At 39.8% G+C, this 6,000-nt stretch overlaps 1 protein-coding gene across 3 annotated transcripts in view; it reads right to left on the bottom strand.

The window, feature by feature from the left end:
* Positions 1-3,784: 3,784 nt before the first annotated feature.
* The window catches only part of abcc1 (ATP binding cassette subfamily C member 1 (ABCC1 blood group)), a 44,173-nt gene continuing 41,957 nt past the window's right edge, over positions 3,785-6,000 (bottom strand). For all 3 annotated transcript variants that reach the window (XR_003296692.1, XR_003296693.1, XR_003296694.1), the window contains 2 exons: positions 4,892-5,010; positions 3,785-3,847 (listed from right to left, as the gene is read on the bottom strand). The gene's annotated coding sequence lies outside the window, so the exon portion shown is untranslated. The remainder of the gene's footprint in view (positions 3,848-4,891; positions 5,011-6,000) is intronic.

Here is a 6,000-nt window from a genome sequence, read left to right as displayed (position 1 = left end):
GAAGTACGATCTGGCGACCTGGTCAGGTGAAGTAGACAGCTACTGTGTGTGTGTGTGTGTATTCTCTGGCAACTATGGAGGAGGCGGAACAATATGGTTTTCGTCTTAGTTGGGGAAACTGGACCAGCTCTACACCCTCGCCAGGGTCCTCGAGGGATCAGGGGAATTTGTCCAACCAGTCCACATGTTTTGTGGACTTGAAGAAAGCATTTGAGTCCCTTGGGGACTTATGTGGGGTGTGCCCCGGAAGTATGGGGTCTGAGGTTCACTGCTGTGGCCTGGAGTTCGCAGTCGAGTGTGAAGCTGCCAGGAACAGCATCCAACATCCAAGTCTGAGGCCATGGTTCTCAGTCAGAAAAGGGTGGATTGTGCCCTACAATGTTGGGGGAGAGCTCCTACTTCAAGTGGAAGAGTTTAAGCATCTCGGGGTCTGTTTCCCAATGAGGGAAGGATGGAGCACGAGATCAATATGAGGTCGCTGTACCGGTCATGGCAAGAGAGAGCTGAGTCATAAGGCCCTTGATTAACTGCTTGACCTATGTTCATACCCTCACCTATGGTCACAAGCTCTGTATGATGATCAAAAGAATCAGATCTCGAATAGCAGCAGAAATGATTTTCCTCAGCAGGTTGGTTGGGCACTCTCAACTTTAGATTAGAAATAAGCATGGAGAAATGTAATGTCATTTCCACTAAGAACATCAGAACACCATTTGCAAATCTGGTGCTCAAGAGTAGATTCAATAAATTCTTGAGTCATGGACAGTCAGGCCACGTGGCTCAACATTAATAATCTGGATCACAGGTACAGAGGAGAGAGTACTGTGTTTTACGTACTATAAGTCGCACTCATTTTACTCCTCTGGCTTGTCCTGCGAGTTATACAGCCAAGCGACTTATATGTGTATATTTATAGTCATTTTGATGAGTAATCACTCAATTGAAGATAATAATGTTCTGCTGAAAGAGTGCTCTAATTTTTCATTTCCTGGAATAACCCCCAGAGGTTGCACTGAGAATAAACCAACCCTCTACTGTTGATTTTGTCAACATGAGCAAACTTTATGCACAGCAATAATTAAGTAATGTTTCACAGACAGGTTTACCTGTTTCAAAGGTTTTGCAGGATTTGCTTGCTGTAAACATTCCTCTCTATTAGACCCCTTAATAATATTGTTTAAATGAAAGTTGTTGTTTTTTTAATTTAACCTTTATTTAACCAGGTGAAATCAGGTTAGCAATCTTTGTACAAGTGAGACCTTGCCAAGAATGACTTCTTTTTTGTGCATATGTAATGTATATTAAAAGATGCATCTGATGTTAATGTGAGTCTGTCTCAGCTCAAGGGGGTTATTTTAAGACTGACTTTTAAATGTGAACCTATACATAAACTATTTTAATTAATCTCTCCTCAGCCAGGTGATTCTTTTAAACTGCTAACAAAAATAAAATGTAATGTGTTTAAAGAAGGTAGTTCTACTTTTATGTATAAATGTGATTACTACAGTAAGCCCTTCAACTGTGAGTACCTTTATTAAATCACAATCAAATTACATCAGGGGGTATTCCAGAAAGCAGGTTTAGTGACGACTCAGAGCAGAGTTTTCTATTCCAGAAACAGAGATCATTTAACTCCAACTTGCTCTGTGAAACGGCCTGTCTGCAGAAACTGTCAGTGTCATTTCCACATTCCTGCAGTTATACTGAAGTGCTGGTCGGAGTGCATTCATTTTGAGAAGTTTCCGTTGGGAGAAGCAGATAAAAATGATGATTTATTGAAGTGATTGCTTTTAAGATCAATCAATCACTGTCAGGACAGCAATCTCTCCTCATGTGTACAGCGTGGACAACTTACCCTAAGTTCAAAATTTAATCTATAGGCTGCACAGTCCTTCATTACCCTGGCACTCCATGGATAGGCCTATTACAACTACTGTCATTTTCTAATCAGATCACCTCTTGTCTAGCCAAAAGATAGGAGTATTAGAGCCACAAAGAAAGAGTACAATGTAAAGTCAAAACATTGAGAATAGGACTAAAATATCAAGATTAAAGTTAAAATGTCAGGATTAAAGATAAAATGTTGCTTTATGTCAAGCTGGAACATAATGATTTGCAGGTAAAATGTCTTCTACATGTTGAAATTGCATTGTGTTTTGGAATGAAAGCCACTGCATAAACTAAAACCAAAGAGAAATGTTTAATTCATGTTTTGAAACATGCTGAAACTAAATGAGGTCATAATAATGATCCTATAGAGTAAGTCTTGCCTGTTTGTTGTATGTTAATACACCATTTTGAGCTGTTGCCAGCAGTTTCTGGCCCAATGGATTGCACTGAAATGAATAAGAACTTTAGTCAAATCCCACCACTTTTTCATCTGTATTCTACTCTTGAAAGAAACAACGTGTTGTAAGTGTTAAATCAAAAGACTATGCATGATGTTTTTGAAGTTTTTCAAATTAATGCAAGAGAAACTTAAGGAACACAAACACTCGGGCTCACCAGCTCAACAATGAACTACCTAAACGCAGACAGCATATTACTTGTCAACTATTGTTTGTCAAAATGGTGACACTGAGGCTGATGTCTAGTGCTGGATCAGGAGAACTTTGGCTATATTCTGTGGCCTCCAGCACATCTGGACATCATTTTCAGTCTGCCGCACAGTTTTCATCATCCCAAGATGTTGTTGCAGAAGCCCTCCATCAATGGACTGAATGACTACAGACCTGTTGCCCTGACATCTGTGCTCATTAAGTCCTTTGAGAGACTAGTGGTAGGACATCACAGTTTGGACATGTTAGGACATCACAGTTTGCCTGCTGGAAAAACACGTCAGTGAAGGATACAGTCAACATAGCCCTGCATTACATCCTGCAACATCTTGAATCCTCAGGGACCTATGTACATGTCCCGTTTGTGGACTTCGGTTTGGCATCCAAAACCACTGTCCCAGACATCCTCCAGTCCAAACTCAAACTCACTCAGGTCAATGAATAACTAGCTTTCTGACAGATAGGAAGCAGCAGGTGAGGCTGGGAAGAACCACAGCCAGCACCTGGTCAATCAGCACAGGGATGTTTACCCACTTCTGTTCTGCCCTAAGACGAGGTAAGAATTTCTAATTCCACCCGTGTGAAGAAAGTAGCCCTTTTTTAATTTATTGAGTTAATCCCGTGGAACCAAAACTCCAATCTTTCCAACACACATCAGAACCAGTCAGTGTTTTTGTGGAAGCTATGTATCGTATTCTTCATATACAGTATGAAGTGAAGCCTTTCTGTCATATTAAAAGATACAATGGAACAACTTACTGCGTGAAATACTGTAGAATTCTGACTGAAAATAGAGTCAAATTGATGTGATCATATAAACTGTTTTATATGGCAGGATAATAACATAAGCACCACAAGACCCTCCTCTGACTGCAGATTTGTGGTGCTGTGTGATAACGTGTCCAGCTTTACACTATTAAGATAACAATGCATCACTGTGACTCGCTCAGCTGTTTCAGAGTTATGGCAGCAGTGATGTGACTGGCTCACCATATCCACCAGTCTGGATTCTATAGCACTTCACATTTGCACATTGTGCCTTTGAACCAAACGAGCTTGGGGACATCCACACAGCCAGTGGACCCCAGACTTTTCACTCTGCACTGGATGCTGCGATTGTGCAATTAAGTACAAAAGTACAGTACAATTATACTATAGTCCAACTTTTAGAATTTGTCTTGTAAAATGCGTTTTAGTTGTGAGCGTGCATGTAATACCTTGGCTGCTGCTTGTGCTCGCACCTCTGGTCCTCCAACAATGTCTAAAGTGTCATAAAGCTGCTCGTATACCTGAACAGAAACAGGGAAGAGAAATGGTGAGTTAGAGCACCTTGTTGGTGTAGTAGAGTCATCTATATTGGATCCACACTGCAGACATCAAAGATAAAAAAGTTAAACCTTTGAGTAATTAAATCATGTTTACAACTACAGGTCAGTAATTTGACATAACAAGTTTTCAAAACATTAACACTTATAAGAATAGTTGAACATTTTGGGAGACTTTTTTATTTGCCTTTTTAGAATTAGATCATGTCTGCTCAATACAAAGCTTGAGACGGATTAGGTTAGCTTAAAGCTTGAAAGCAGGAGAATCCTGAAAAGGTATGCCTACCACCACCACCACTGAGCTGCTTAATTAACATGCTGTATCTCATTTGTTTATTATTATCATATTGTTTTAGGTGTTAAAAGTTGGATGTTACTCCACTTTTCTTCAATTTTGACAGTTTTTTTTGACATTTAAGTAGGTCAAGTCCAGTGATTAAGATAAAATGGAATAAAGAAAAATAGTAAACTGCGAGAGAAAAAGTCACTACAAAGTAAAAATAATGTTAATGTCAGCTATCAGAGGATCACTTTCTGCAGTAGTGAATGAAACCTTGATAACTGATGTCAACATTTCCTACAGGTATCCCAACAATTGTTCATAACAACCTCTTCCTGGTGTTGAAAATTACTGTGTTAATGTACACTCTGAAGTATTATTTGGATCATGCAGCACAAGAGGAAGCAGTAATGTTATTATCATGGTAAGAAAATGGCAACTAACAAAGTACATTGACACATTAGTCTCAGAAATCAAATATTATTGAGATAGATGACACTTTTTCAGAAGTTCCCACAAATATGCTGAAGAAACTAGGTTTCTTTGCTATCACTCTTCACCTGGAGATTCTGGACACTGTTGCTGTTGTTTTATCAGTCAAAGCCTACTGCACAGCGGGGAACTGAATAACATCATGTGGATACTCTCAGGACTGAAAAAAATGGCTCTGAGCTCCCTTATATTTCCAGACCCAGACTTTGCAATAACAATCTGCTGCAGCTCCATACCTCTCTGATGGCTGCGCAGAATTTGCTCTGCAGGACTCTCTGTAGGGCCTGCAGTTTGGGAGGAGGCAGCTCACCGCTCCGCTGGAGCCTGTCCAACAGCTCAATCACCCTGCATACATCTAACACACACACACAAAGCTGGATGAACAAAAGAGTCAACTGTCATCAAAGAGCACAGATCCTTAGGCTCACTGCGTTACAATCATAATCAATGTGTGTTGAAGTCGTTTAATTAATTATAAATAAATAGCAAATAACGACTGAAGCACAATAACAACTTACAATGTAAAGGCCATTAGCCTAATCATGAAGCTTTGTCTTATAATGGGATCCACCCATATGTAAAGATCTAAATTAGGCTTTTCAGATATTATGCAAATGTACCAGGCTGGGGAAGGATAAGCATCCACAATTAAATCTGGAAATTTTCTAATAAAGGTTTTTGTGAATGTTGCAGCTTTGCCCATGTTATTGCAGTAGCTAACACAGGTTATTAAGGGATAGACACAGCAAGCAAACAAGACAAGAAAGAGTGAGATGACCACATCAAGTCAGATCGATGCCATCGATCAATCAGTCAATCTTAGCCCGGTTCTGTTGTTGTTCACAACAAACAACAACTTTATTGAACTTGCATCAACAACTGCAGGTTTTTTCAGCCTGACTGACTAATATCTGAGATTTAATCTGTTTACAGTCCACCTGCTCCCCCTTCCTTCCCTAAGGAAGTCTGTGTGGGATGATGGAAAGCTCCGGACCACTACTAATGGCCCTTATGGTAAGATGTTGCTGTAATAGTGCATTATATTTATGCAAAATAAATATTAAATAAATCTTAATTCATTAATTCAAAAATAAACAGTTTAGGCCAAAGCATGTAGTCTGTTGCCATGGCAACCAATAGGATGCAGGCCCCTGATGTCCCTTGTATAATGCTGTGACGTCACGCTATTTTAACCTTTATTAAAGGTAATGACGTCAAATGCAGGCCTTTGGTGCCTTAGGGTGCTGTGACGTCACGCTCATTTTAGTATAAATACGCAGGACAAACACACCGATGAATATTTGCAGAGACCTGGATTTGCCTGATTGCCCGTGTTGTAAGTGAC

The sequence above is a fragment of the Mastacembelus armatus genome, chromosome 8, assembly GCF_900324485.2.
Source record: "Mastacembelus armatus chromosome 8, fMasArm1.2, whole genome shotgun sequence".
Lineage (NCBI taxonomy): Eukaryota > Metazoa > Chordata > Actinopteri > Synbranchiformes > Mastacembelidae > Mastacembelus > Mastacembelus armatus.
The sequence above is the reverse complement of the archived record's forward strand: the minus strand, read 5'-3'. Positions and strand labels throughout refer to the sequence as shown.